This window comes from Rana temporaria, chromosome 2 (genome assembly GCF_905171775.1).
Source record: "Rana temporaria chromosome 2, aRanTem1.1, whole genome shotgun sequence".
Classification (NCBI taxonomy): Eukaryota; Metazoa; Chordata; class Amphibia; order Anura; family Ranidae; genus Rana; species Rana temporaria.
In genome coordinates this window covers 278,726,907-278,740,515 of record NC_053490.1, presented here as the reverse complement: position 1 = coordinate 278,740,515, position 13,609 = coordinate 278,726,907, and the positions used below count along the sequence as shown (strand labels likewise).

The 13,609-nt window shown below is 43.7% G+C and overlaps 1 protein-coding gene across 2 annotated transcripts in view; it reads left to right on the top strand.

Moving 5' to 3' along the window:
* Positions 1 to 5,253: 5,253 nt before the first annotated feature.
* NFYC (nuclear transcription factor Y subunit gamma) overlaps positions 5,254 to 13,609 on the top strand; it is an 89,875-nt gene continuing 81,519 nt past the window's right edge. For both annotated transcript variants that reach the window (XM_040337095.1, XM_040337093.1), the window contains exon 1: positions 5,254 to 5,434. The gene's annotated coding sequence lies outside the window, so the exon portion shown is untranslated. The remainder of the gene's footprint in view (positions 5,435 to 13,609) is intronic.

Genomic DNA, 13,609 nt, shown 5'->3' with positions numbered 1-13,609 from the left:
TTCTGCGAAAGATAGCTGCAGTATCTGCGGTGATCTACGCCATGTCCCTCTGTCCCCCCGGCTGTCTTCTGGGAGACACATGGGTCCCAGAAGACAGCAGGGACGAGTGAGGAAAAGCAGCGTGACTCGTGCATGTGCAGTAGGGAACCAGGCTGTGAAGCCTCAAGGCTTCACTTCATGATTCCCTTACTTGCAATGCTGGCGCCTGAACCCGGTGAGCCGAGAGGACAGATCGGCTTTGGGTGAGGATATTGCGGGTGCCCTGGACAGGCAAGTGTCCTTCTTTTAAAAGTCAGGTAGGCATTCGCGGGGTGTCTGGTGTCCTCCACACTGTAATGTGCGGGGACACTGTGATATAATGGGGACAGCACTGTAAAGTGGCACTGTAATGATTACAGTGCCCCTTTACAGGTAGGCATCTTTATATTACAGTGCCCCTGCAATTACTCCCCCTTTTCTCTGTAATCACAGTGCCCCCTTTAACTCTCTGCTCACAGTGCACTTCTCCAGCTCCTTCTGCCCCCTTACATCAGAGTCCGCACAGACCTACCCTTACATCAGAGCCTGCTAAGACCCCCCTTTACATCAGAGTCCGCACAGAGCCACCTTACATCAGAGTCCACACAGACCCCCCTTACCTCAGACCCCCCTTAGAGTCTGCAGAAATTCCACTTACTGTAAGGTGGAGCTCTGTGGACTCTAATGTAAAGGGGAACCCTTATTTAGGCTGGGTTCACACTAGTGCGATGCGGGAACCCTGCGAATCCACTGCGGGTTCCCGCATCGCACCCAACTTGCATGGCAGTTCACACTGCCATACGTGAACTGCTGGGGAGTGTCATATTACATTAACGACACCTCCATTTCAGCTCGCATATCGCACTGCGAACTGATAGTTCAGACATGAACCGGATCATATAGGTTTGAACACCCATGCGATCCGATTCTGGTGCGGACCAAAAAAGTGTCCTGTGCGTATTGGTCCCAATGCGGTGTGATTTCAGCCATACTATCTGTATGGCTGAAATCGCAATGCATGGACATTGCATGTGATTTGCACTGCAGTGCGAATCACATGAGATATCGCACAGCGCACTAGTGTGAACCGTGCCTTAAGGGGGGGATCTCATGTAAAGTGGTGTTCTGAGAACCCTGATTCAGGCCAGGTTCACACTAGGGTGCTATGCGATATCGCATGTGATTCGCACTGCAGTGCAAATCACATGCAATGTCTTTGCAATGCAATTTCAGCCATACAGATAATATGGCTGATATTGCTTCGCATTCGGACCAAACACGCATAGGACACTTTTTTTGGTCCGCACCAGTTTGCATGGGTGTTCACACCTATGTGATCCGATTCATGTCCGAACTGTCAGTTCGCAGTGCGATATGCGAGCTGAAATGGGGGCGTCGTTAATGTAGTATGACACTTCGCAATCAAGCAATAATACAAAACAGACAATAAGTTCCTAGAGAAAGTGAATAGCTCTATGCCTCTCACATTTTTGCCCACAATAAGCCAACTTTCAGAATGACCCCATGACTTCCTAGCAGCTACTGAAAGCCTCCCTCCTATTTGTGAGTTCTCCTGTCTTTAATAGTCTGGTTTAGGGGGGAAGTACCCACCCTGCCAAATTAACCCCTTATTAGCCATGTTCCACACTGACTTTCTACAACTGCTATAAGCATCCAATTCTTTTTGTGACAGTGCCCCACAGAGACCATTTATTAATGCCATTAATATACCCCAATCTAACATGTTGGGAGACATGTCTCATTCTCTAACCCACTGAACATTTTTTGTGAGCACTAGAGATAAGCAAACCTATCAGGATTCACTTTGAGCCGGGTGGGAACTCTAAAGGGAGAGAAAATACCAGTTTTTCTGGCCTGTTTCAAGATTTTGTTGAAAAAAACACATGGGTAGCTGGGCACTAAACTGAAGCAGATGTACCAATGGAAAGCGAACAAAAAAATTCATTCAGCAGAGAGCAGTTTTTTTTTTCACGTGTCACAAATGGCAACATTAAAAATACATACATTCTTTAACCACTTCCTGCCGGCCGTACGACTATATACGGCCGCAGTGTGGATGCCAATTGCCGGGAGGCCTTCTATATAAGGCCTCCGGCCACTGGGGGGCGCGCGACCGACGCATCACTGAAATGCCGATGCGCGTGCCTGGCGGCCGCGATGTCTGCCAGGCACCCGCAATCGGCGGTTACACAGACAAGGACGTGGATCTGTGTGTGTAAACACACAGATCCACGTCCTGTCAGGGAGAGAGGAGACCGATCTGTGTCCCTTGTACATAGGGACACAGATTGGTCACCTCCCCCAGTCAGTCCCCTTCCCCCACAGTTAGAAACACTATGCAGGGTACACATTTAACCCCTTCCTCACCTCCTAGTGTTAACCCCATCCCTGCCAGTCACATTTATACAGTAATTAGTGCATATTTATAGCACTGACCACAGTATAAATGTGAATGGTGCCAAAAATGTGTCAAAAGTGTCCGTTGTGTCCGCCGTAATGTCGCAGTCCCAATAAAAATCGCAGATCGCCGCCATTACTAGTAAAAAAAAAATAATACAAAATAATAATAATTCTGTCCCCTATTTTGTAGGCACTATAACTTTTGTGCAAACCGGTCGCTTATTGCGATTTTTTTTTTTTACCAAAAATATGTAGAAGAATACGTAAAAAAAAAATTGGCGCTCTTTTTTTGTTTATAGTGCAAAAAAAAAAAAAAACGCAGAGGTGATCAAATACAACCAAAAGAAAGCTCTACCTGTGGGGAAAAAAGGACATCAATTTTGTTTGGGAGCCACGTTGCACGACTGCGCAATTGTCAGTTAAAGCGATGCAGTGCCGGAAGCTGAAACTTCACCTGGGCAGGAGGGGGGGTATATGTGCCCAGTAAGCAAGTGGTTAAATAACATGCCTTGGGGTGTATTAAATTACAGGGTGGCAGGATAGAGGGTGATCTTACTCACCCCAGGAAAGGAGGCACATGCTGTCTGCTTCATTCACATCTCCCCGAGTGTGTGGGTGTGGCATACACAGAAGTAGAGGAGCGGGAAGAAGAGGAGCAGTCCATCTGAGTGGAGAGCAGAGAGCGAAACTGTTCCTGATGGCTCTGAGACTGAGCTGTGTGTGAGAGAGACACACAGCTCAGCCCATGAAGACACAGGCATCGCCGCTGCTTAGCAGTAGGTGAGCGGCAGCCGCAGGTCTGTGTTAACCCTGTCCAGGCCGCGGTCGCTGCTTACCTCCCGCTGTGCGGCCTGGACATCAACAGGCCACGGAGCCGGCAGCCCTGGCCCAGGCCGTAGCGGCCCACCGGGCATATGCCGGTCTGCCCTATGGCCAGTCCGGGCCTGGGGACAATGTTCCAAATCAGGGACAGTCCCTTGAAATCAGGCACAATCCCTTGAAATCAGGCACAATCCCTTGAAATCAGGGACAATCCCTTGGCATCAGGGACAGTCCCTCGAAATCAGACAGTCCCTCGGAATCATGGACAGTCCCTCGAAATCAGGGACAATCAATTGAAATCGGTGAGTCCCTCAAAATCAGGCACAATCCCTTGAAATCAGGCACAATCCCTTGAAATCAGGGACAATCCCTTGGCATCAGGGACAGTCCCTCGAAATCAGACAGTCCCTCGGAATCATGGACAGTCCCTCGAAATCAGGGACAATCAATTGAAATCGGCGAGTCCCTCAAAATCAGGCACAATCCCTCGAAATCAGGGACAATCCCTTGAAATCGGTGAGTCCCTCAAAATCAGGCACAATCTCTCGAAATCATGGACAGTCCCTCGGAATCATGGACAGTTGGGCACAATGGGATTTTTTTTTAGGACAACCAGTGGCACAGCTAATAGAACAAGAACAAAAATGTAAAGGGGGGATACATTTCCAATTTAACCACTGCCCGACGGCCGTACGACTTTATACGGCCGCGGGGTGGTTCTGAATCTCTAACAGGCCGTAAAAAGACGGCCTGCGCGCGCATCCAGCGGCAGGGGGCGCGCGCGCGTCCGATGGCGGCGCGCGCATGCTCGCTGCATCGCTGAGATGCCGATGCGAGTACCTGGCGGCCGTGATGTCCGCCAGGTACCTGCGATCGGCGGCTACAGGGACAAGACGTGGAGCTCTGTGTGTGAACACAGAGATCCATGTCCTGTCAGGGGAGAGAGGAGACCGATCTGTGTCCCTTGTACATAGGGACATATATCGGTCACCTCCCCCAGTCACCCCCCCTCCACCTACAGTTAGAACACAATTTAGGGTACACATTTAACCCCTTCCTCACCCCCTAGTGTTAACCCCTTCAATGCCAGTCACATTTATACAGTAATTAGTGCATATTTATAGCACTGATCGCTGTATAAATATGATTGGCGCCAAAAATGTGTCAAAAGTGTCCGATGTGTCCGCCATAACGTCGCAGTCACGAAAAAAATGCTGATCGCCGCCATTAGTAGTAAAAAAAAAATAATAAAAAATAATAATAATTCTGTCCCCTATTTTGTAAGCGCAATAACTTTTGCGCAAACCAGACGCTTCTTGCGATTTTTTTTCCCCCAAAAAATATGTAGAAGAATACGTATCGCCTAGACTGAGAAAAAAAAAGTTTTTTTAAAAAAAATGGTCTATTTATTATAGCAACAAGTAAAAAATATTGTTTTTTTTTTCAAAATTGTCGCTCTATTTTTGTTTATAGCGCAAAAAATAAAAACCGCAGAGGCGATCAAATACCACCAAAAGAAAGCTCTATTTGCGGGGAAAAAAGGACGTCAATTTTGTTTGGAAGCCACGTCGCACGACCGCGCAATTGTCTGTTAAAGCGACGCAGTGCCACAAGCTGAAATTTCACCTGGTCAGGAAGGGGTATATGTGCCCAGTAAGGAAGTGGTTAAACCCATCCAAATGTAAACAAAGAGTGTTGGTTGTAATTCCACTTTATTCACATATATATTCCAATGACACATTCCCCCCTATTGGGTTTGCTAATCATGTTTGTTATTGTTTTGTACTCCTCCACCACTTCCTGGGCCGGTTTCCAGCACCGCCACTAACACAGGCGCTCTCTCTCCTGCGCAAGTCAGTCAAACATTATAGGCCGCGTCCCTGTAAAAATATGACCTCGGGCTGTCTAACACCGCCCCACGCCCTTCCTATTGGCTGCACTTCCTTTCCACGCTGGGCGGGCCCAGAACACGGAGCACATGCGCACTCCCGCTGGCGGTGGTAATACCCTCCCTCCTGTTTCCGCCATCTTGTTTCGGTTCCCGCCGGCCCCTCCCCCCTCGTCTCCCGTGGCGCTGGTGACACGGTAACGGAAGGCTCCCTTTGAGGTGTATACTTTGTCCTGGCTTCTTAGTGCGGCCCTGAACGTTGTTTGTGCTTGCCGTGACTGCCAGGTGAGTGAGCCGTGAGGGGAGCTGCTCGGTGAATGTGGTCTGTGTGTGTGTAGAGCGGCGCCGCCGCCGTGCTTTCTCTTAGCTCAGTGAGCGCGGTTCTGAGGACTGCAGTGTGTACCGGTCACAGGCCGCTTTCTCCCCGCCTCGGGTCCGCTCATTGGTGGAGGCCGCGGCCTGCCCGGTGTGATTGGTCGGTTAGTCCGGAAACGACATTGTCTGGAAAGGAGGGAGAGATGATGGACCGGAGGATGGGGCATGGAGCCTCACACAGCTTATTGTTTGGATGGAGCTGCTATAGCGTCTGAGGATGCATGATCTCTTTATAATACAAGGGAAGGGGGAGAGCCCGAAGCTGCCATTCTCTTGTGAGGTCAGGGCAGATTGGAGACATGTCTTTTCCCACCAGCGCTCATAGAATGGCAGCTTCATGGTGATTGGTTTCATTTCATAGCCCTTATACCCAAGAACAATAACTGATTTCATCGTAGCTTATCTTTCCTTAGATGTGGTGGCTACATTTGTCTTACCTGGCGATCCTGCCAGGAACACACTTCCTATTTTAGGGTGACAACCATCCCGTTTCTAGGAGGAACAGCATTGTTGCCCTAGGAAGGGAGTGTGCTAGGACTATAGAACACCTCCCTCTCTTCTCTTATAAAATAGGGGGAGGTGCTTTGTAAATGACAGAAGGAAGCAATAACTGTCTGCAGAGGTAGGAAGCACAGGAAGTTGTCAGATTTTGACATTTCCGCCTGTGTTTTATAAGCCCTTCCTTTTTTTTTACTTTTATTTTTTTGCCACTTAAAACAAAATACTTTCTGTGGTATATTTAACAGGCAGAAAATTAAAAGGATCTTGTTGCTTACAGTAATCTGTCTAAGCTTACCTAGCAGAGATGCATTGTCTTGTTGGTGCTCCGGAATAGGGGGTGCTGGTGTTCTATCGAACTGCACATCCCTGTCGGATAATGCCTCCGGCGATATGCACAGGACGCAACACTGCTCATGCGCAGATATTGGAGGAATTAACCGACGATCTACAAGGGAGAATGTATTATTATACAGGATCTATAAACGGCCAACAGTTTGCAAGGCGCTTTACAACATGACGGCAGACCGTACATTTACATTACACAATGGTTCACAGGGCCTTGCTCGTTAGAGCTTACAATCTAGAAGGGAATGTAATTGTGCAACACACCAAAATCTGTCGCAGATCGGAAAGTTCTCCCGCATGAGCAGAGAGGCAGGCAGAATCTGACAATCCCCCTTTGTAGATCGTCGCATTAAATGCCTCCGGCGATATGCGCAGTGTTGACGTCACGCCAGCTGATCAACGTGGCAGTGCAAATCATCTGAGGCATTATCCAACAGGGGTGCGCTGTTCGATAGAACACCGGCACAGGGATATCGCTCATGCAGTAATGAGAGAAATTTAGAACAGAAACCACCACTTGCCCGACCCTATCCTGGTTGTTGCATGTATGTGTTCTGCTCTGGAAACCACAACTTACTGATGCGTTTCACCCTACCCATCCAAGTTTAGTCATATGGCTATGCCCCTATGGGTGGGGCGAAATGCTTCAGAGGGCATGGTTTTCATAGCAGCACTGGCTTAGGCTGCCACACACAGAGGTTAGAACCAGGTTTGAGTTGAGCGAGTGGCGCTTTCTCTGCTCTAGTCTTCTCATATTGTTAGTGTTCTTCCACTTTCCCTACGCAAGCTTTTATTTATTTTATTTCACACACACAAAAAATCTTTATACCTGAAGAGTAGTTTAACCACTTCAGGACCAGGCCTAAGAAAATTACTTGGAACATTATATATATATATATATATATATATATATATATATATATATATATATATATATATATATATATATATATATATATATATATATATATATATATATTTTAGCAGAGACCCTAGAGAATAAAATGGCCGTCATTTTGCAATATTTTATGCCACACTGTATTTGCGAAGCAGTCTTTTAAGCGCAGCTTGTTTGGGGGGGGGGGGGAAATACACTTCAATTAATTAAAAAGAAACTAAACAGTAGGTTTTTTTTTTTTTTTATATCTAATGTGAAAGATGTTACGCTGAGTAAATGGATAACTAACATGTCACGCTTTAAAATTATGCACACTCGTGGAATGGTGACAAACTATGGTACTTAAATTTAGCTTTAAACAGGTAACCATTGAAAGTTACAGAGGAGGTCTTGCTCTAGAATTATTGCTCTCGAACGATCGCAAAGATACCTCACCTGTGATATTTTTTTTTTGTATACTGTTTAGATCTGTGGGCACGACTTGCGTATGCTTTTTCTTTGACGCGTGAGCATGAAAGAATGGGGCGCTTTGAAAAAATATATATATATTTTATTTTACACGATCTCTTTAATAAAATAAAAAATCTGACCACTTTTATTGCTGTCACAAGAAATGCAAACATTCTTTGTGACAGGTACTCTTTATCCAGGGATCTGGGGTCTAAATCTCTGCATTTCAAAGTATTCAAAATGCCAAGCATTTTTGAATACTTAGGATTTTTTTTTTGAACTGTCACCGTTGGCTGCTGAGTAAAGCGAAAGTGACATCGCTTCCCGGTCACTACGATTCTGGTTTTGTTCGGGTCCCCGGCCAGCTGGCGGACGTGACGGCTGGTCGCTCAGGTCTCACCCTGGAACAACCACTTCAGCAAAATGACGTACAGGTACGTGATTTTGAGGGAAGTGGTTAACCACTTGCCGACCGCCCATAGTATATTTACGTCATTACTTTGACATTAAATATCGTTATGGCAGCAGGTAGCTGCCATAACCCTGGTATCATTTTGTACAATGGGCGATTCTCTGCAAGATAAAAGTGGTCCCAGTGGCAGGTTCACCATGTGATCACTTTTACATGCGGTGGGAGAGGTGGCCCCTCAAAGAGCACCTTCCATGCTTATTTCTTTTACAAGAGATAAAATAAAGGGACAGTATAAAATGGTAAGGATTTTTTTTAATGTGTCCCGTCCCTCTGTGCTCGCCCGCAGAAGTGAACGCATACATTTTTTTTGTTCAAGTTTTTATTTAAGACAAAGTAAAGGACATGTGACAATTACATAAAACAGAAGTAGACAAGCGGCACAGTAAGTCAGGCTGTTTAGAAACATAACCTCCCATACGTCATATACAAACACCCAACCATAAAAAAAAAAAGTTGAGGCCGGAAAGACACCCGAGGAAACCCTGGTAACGAGGGAAGTACAGCGATGGGGAGCCAACCAGGACCGCCTCTGTGTAACTGCACCAAGACTGTCCTTTATAAAAAGAAGAAAAGAACCAATAGAAAACTAAGAAAAGAGGGTAGTAGAAGAAACCGGAAAAAGGGGCAAAGCAGGGAAGCGAACGCATACATAAGTCACGCCCGCATATGTAAACGTTTTTCAAACCACACGTGAGGTATCACTGTGATCGTTGGAGTGAAAGCAATAAATCTAGCACTATATCCCCTCTGTATCTCTAAACGGGTAACCTGTAAAACTTTTTTTTAAAGCAACGCCTATGGAGATGATTCAGTACCGTAGTTTATCGCCATTCCACAATTTTAAAGCATGACATGTTCGCTATCGATTTACTCGGCCTAACATCATCTTTCACATTCTCTACAAAAAAATGTGGCTAACTGTTCGTGTTTTTTTTTTTTTTTTTAACATTTACTTGCCTGCTCTGTACAACGGTATTGCATAGCGTGGCCCGAACCTAATTTTCTGGAGTTCTTCGCTGGTGCTGTTCACTTTCCCTCCTGTCCTGCCTCTGGCTGTGCTCCTAAGCTGGACTGTGTGGGTCCATAGACATATACAGCATGGCTCGGTCATGCCTCCTGCTCCCTCTCCACAGGATTTCACTGTCTCCTGTGAGACTAGGAGGAGGGCGATAAGAATTGCTCAGCGCTGGATCGAGTGGACTCGGGTAAGTGTTTAGGAATGTGAGGGGGGGCACAACTAATGGTAAAATGGTTTATACCTTTTTATTCAGGGGGGTCGCTCTCTCCCAAGATCCAATGATGTACTTGCGTACATCATATAAAGGATTGTGGTATAATACACAGGTACATCGCCAAAAATTTGAATATCATCAAAAAGTTACTCTATTTCCGTAATTCAAAAAGTGAAACTTGTATATTTTATAGATTCATTGTACAAAGGGTGATATATTTCAAACATTTCTTTTTAGTTAGGTTTTCACTAGCTGTAAGCCATAACCAAATTCATTATCTTAGAAAAATCTGAGATTGTGAGGTGAAAAAGATCAATATTGTACAACATTGTTTGCTGGGCCTTTAAATGGTCTCTGGTTCAGTAGGTTAGACAATCATGGGGATGACTGCTGACTTGACAGTTGTCCAGAAGACTGTAATTGACACCTACCACAAGGAGGGTAAGTCACAAAATGTCATTGATAAAGCTGGCTGCTCAGAGTGCTGTATCCAAGCATATTAATGGAAAGTTGAGTGGAAGGATAAGTGTTATAGAAAAAGGTGCACAAGCAACAGGGATGGCCACAGCCTTGAGAGGAATGTGAAGCAAAGGCCATTGAAGATTTTGGGGGAAATTTATAAGGAGTGGACTACCACTGGTGTCAGTGCTTCAAAAGTCGCCACACAGACGTATCCAGGATATGGGCTACATTTCTTGTGTGAAGACCCTCCTGAACCAGAGACGACAGAAGAGTTACCTGGGCAAGAAGGACTGGACTGTTGCTCAGTGGTCCAAAGTCCTCTTTTCAGATGAAAATTAATTTTTCTTTTAATTTGGAAATCAGGGTTCCAGTGTCTGGAGGCAGAGTGGAGAGGCACAAAATCCATGTTGCATTAAGGGCCAGTGTGAAGTTTCCAGTCAGATGATTTTGGGAGCCATGTCATCTGCTGGTGTTGGACTTGTATTTTATCAAGTCCAAAGTCAGTGAAGCACTTTATGCTTCCCTCTGCTGACCAGCTTTATGGAGATGTGGGTTTCATATTCCAGCAGGACTTGGCACCTGCTTGTACTACCAAAATACCAATACCTGGTTTAATGATCATGGTATCACTGTGCTTGATTGGCCAGCAAGCTGGCCTGAAATAAACCCCATAGAGAATCTGTGGGGTATTGTCAAGAGGAAGATGAGACGCCAGACCCAACAATACAGCTGAACTGAATGCTGCTATCAAAGCAACCTGGGCTTCCATAACACCTCAGCGATGCCACAGGTTAATCGCGTCCATGCCCCCTTGCATTGATGTAGTAATTAATGCAAAATGCACCCCCCGACCAAGTATTGAGTGCATACTATACTGTACATGAACATGCTTTTCAATAAGCCAGCATTTCTGTATTAAAAATCCTTTGTCACCTTTTTTTTCTTTTTTTTTTTTTGGTCTCGTGTACAATTGTTAAAATTTTCTGAGATACTGAATTTTGGGTTTTCACTAGCTGCAAGCCATAATCAATCTTAAAATAAATGTTTGAAATGTATCACCCTGTGTCATGAATCTTTACAAAATTTCACTTTTTGAATTGAATTACTGAAATACATTTTTTGATCAGATTTTTGTTTGAGATGTACCTGTATATGCGCACACTGTTTAACAGTGAGAGACCATTTAAAGGCTCAGGAACACTTTACAGGTGTTTTTGAGTTAATCTGCCAATTAGAATGACACCATAAGTCCACAATATTGAACTTTTTTACAATATTCAAATTTTCTGAGATACAGAATTTTTGAGTTTTCACTAGCTGTAAGTCATATTCAAAATTTAAAGAAATGCTTGAACTGTGTGTGTGTGTGTGTGTGTGTGTGTGTGTGTAATGAATCTATATGTTATGAGTTTTACTTTTTCAATTACTGAAATAACTTTTTGATTTTCAAGTTTTTTTGAGATGCAGCTGTATGTTACATTACAGACAGATGTATAGATTGGTTTTACACAGTATTGTATACAGACATCTGAAGGTTTTCTATAAATGTCTTCAAAGACGATCGTTGAAATACTCATGAACTCATCAGAAATTTTATTTACCACAACAAGCCGATATCAAGTATCTTCCTTTTTTAAAGCTCACGTTTAGCACAAGAGAGGGAGGCTGTCCATTGGGCAGTGTTACTCCAGCTGGGGTCCACAAAGAAAAGCTAGAATTTTTTTCTACACACGTATGCACTCCTTTACTATACAGCCCATTCTTGCAATTTTACGCAGGAATCTGATGTTCACATGTCATTATCTTGTGCAAGTACCCTTAGGCCCTTTTCCACACTGCAGCACCGCTAAATCGTTGGTCGTTCTTTGCAGTGCTGTTCGGGCGATTAAAGACGAGTTTTGTGGTGCTTTTAAATCGCTTTTAAGTTGCATTGGAAGCACTGCCTATTCATTTCAATGGGCAGGAGTGTTTTAGGAGTGCCATTTATAGCGCTCTCAACCTCAAGATGCTGCTTGCAATGTCCCACAATCGCACATTGTAATGAATGGGAAGCAGTTTTCGGATGCTATTTCTAGCCCTGAAATCTGCCTCGGTGTGAAAGCAGCCTATAGGAAACCACAAACTGAGAACCTGTTGAGTCTTTTCTCAAAATACAAGGTTTGATGTTTGTATTCTTTGGTGCAGTTGTGAATCTTGACATATTTTATATGGGTAAAATCCAGTTTGCAACATTTCTCTCAAGACAGTAGTGAAATTGACAGTTAATTTGGAATTAATTTGAAGAAAAGTTAAATAAAAAAATATCTCAAGTCGAAAGAAGAGAAAATCTATTTTTTGTAATGTTAGTGTATTAAAGTTTAAACAAATATAGTTTGTTTTTAATTTCGTCTGCACAATGCTGCGGTTTGTGACTCAGTTGTGTGCTTTTGGCTTTCTTCCCCTCTATATTTATCTGTCGTCAGGGCACTAGTGGTCTGCTACTGGCCTAACGCTAGATTAATGAGTACAGGGGGCACAGGAAACGGCAGCATTGTCAGTCTGGGGTGAGGCTAGTGTTTAAATGTACTAGCAGATTTGAATACTCTAACAAAATGACGCCAAACTCCAGCTCACTTTTTTTTTTTTTTTTTTTTTTGGGATAAAGGTTTTACATGAATGATTGTTGTATGCACCTCTGCCAGTGTTAAATGGATTGTCTCCTCCCTGTAAACATACATCTTTAAGAGATCTTGTTCTTTTGAGAAACATACTTACTGGATAAAAATAGCAGAAATAAAGCCTAAAAAATAAACCTTAATGCAGCCGTCGCATCTAAGAATTGGTAAGGTGCAATATAGTTTTTTCTTTTTGGTTTAATACAGCTTTAACCATTCTACAGGACTAGTGAGTTGAGGGTTCTTTTACTTCCATTTTCTCCAAGTGGTGTCGGGGTTTAATAAATAACATGTAAAAATAAAGAATGGAGCAGCCCCTTGTATTAGCAGTTCCCTCAATAAAACTTCATCTATGAATAGAGGAGGCAAACCTTTCATTCGGCTACCTAGACTCCATTCATAAAATGCTTTAGGAACCAATAGTATCCAAATGCACAGGGCCATTTACACTGCTGCCTAGTGAATTCGGGGCCAGGGGGAGTTGTAAACCTCAAGGCTGCGCTGGAGCAGAATAACCTTGGTTTTCAGCCATGAATGACTAAAGGCCAAGGTCATTCTACACTTCTGCCTAGCGAATTACTTAATTGAGTTGAAGACCCCTAGAAATGTGAGGCAACTAGGACTTGGTACAGTATAGACTTACACTGCTGAAAACAGTTTTATATAAATAAAAGTCTACATTTATTGAACACTAATTATTTAAGACATATAACCTACAGAAAGATAAGGGAAACATCAAATATCTGAAAAGAAAAGGAATAAATGTTTTGATCCGCAACAGAAAGTACAGTATTAATCTTAATCCAGTTGTAGACTCTACACGTTTTGCGGTAAACCGCTTCTTCAGGAGTATAATTCGGAGAAATATTTTTCTAAAAAAAAAAAAATACATGTAAGAAAAAACGTCATATAACAGAAATGAAAAATAGGATGAAGTTATCAAAATGTTCCACATGCGATTTAGCTTTATCAGATTTTTCCATCAAATGTGGAGCATGTCGCCAAAAGACCGCCATAATTTTGATTACATGCTCCACATTTGATAACTGTATTCTATTTTTCATTTCTGTT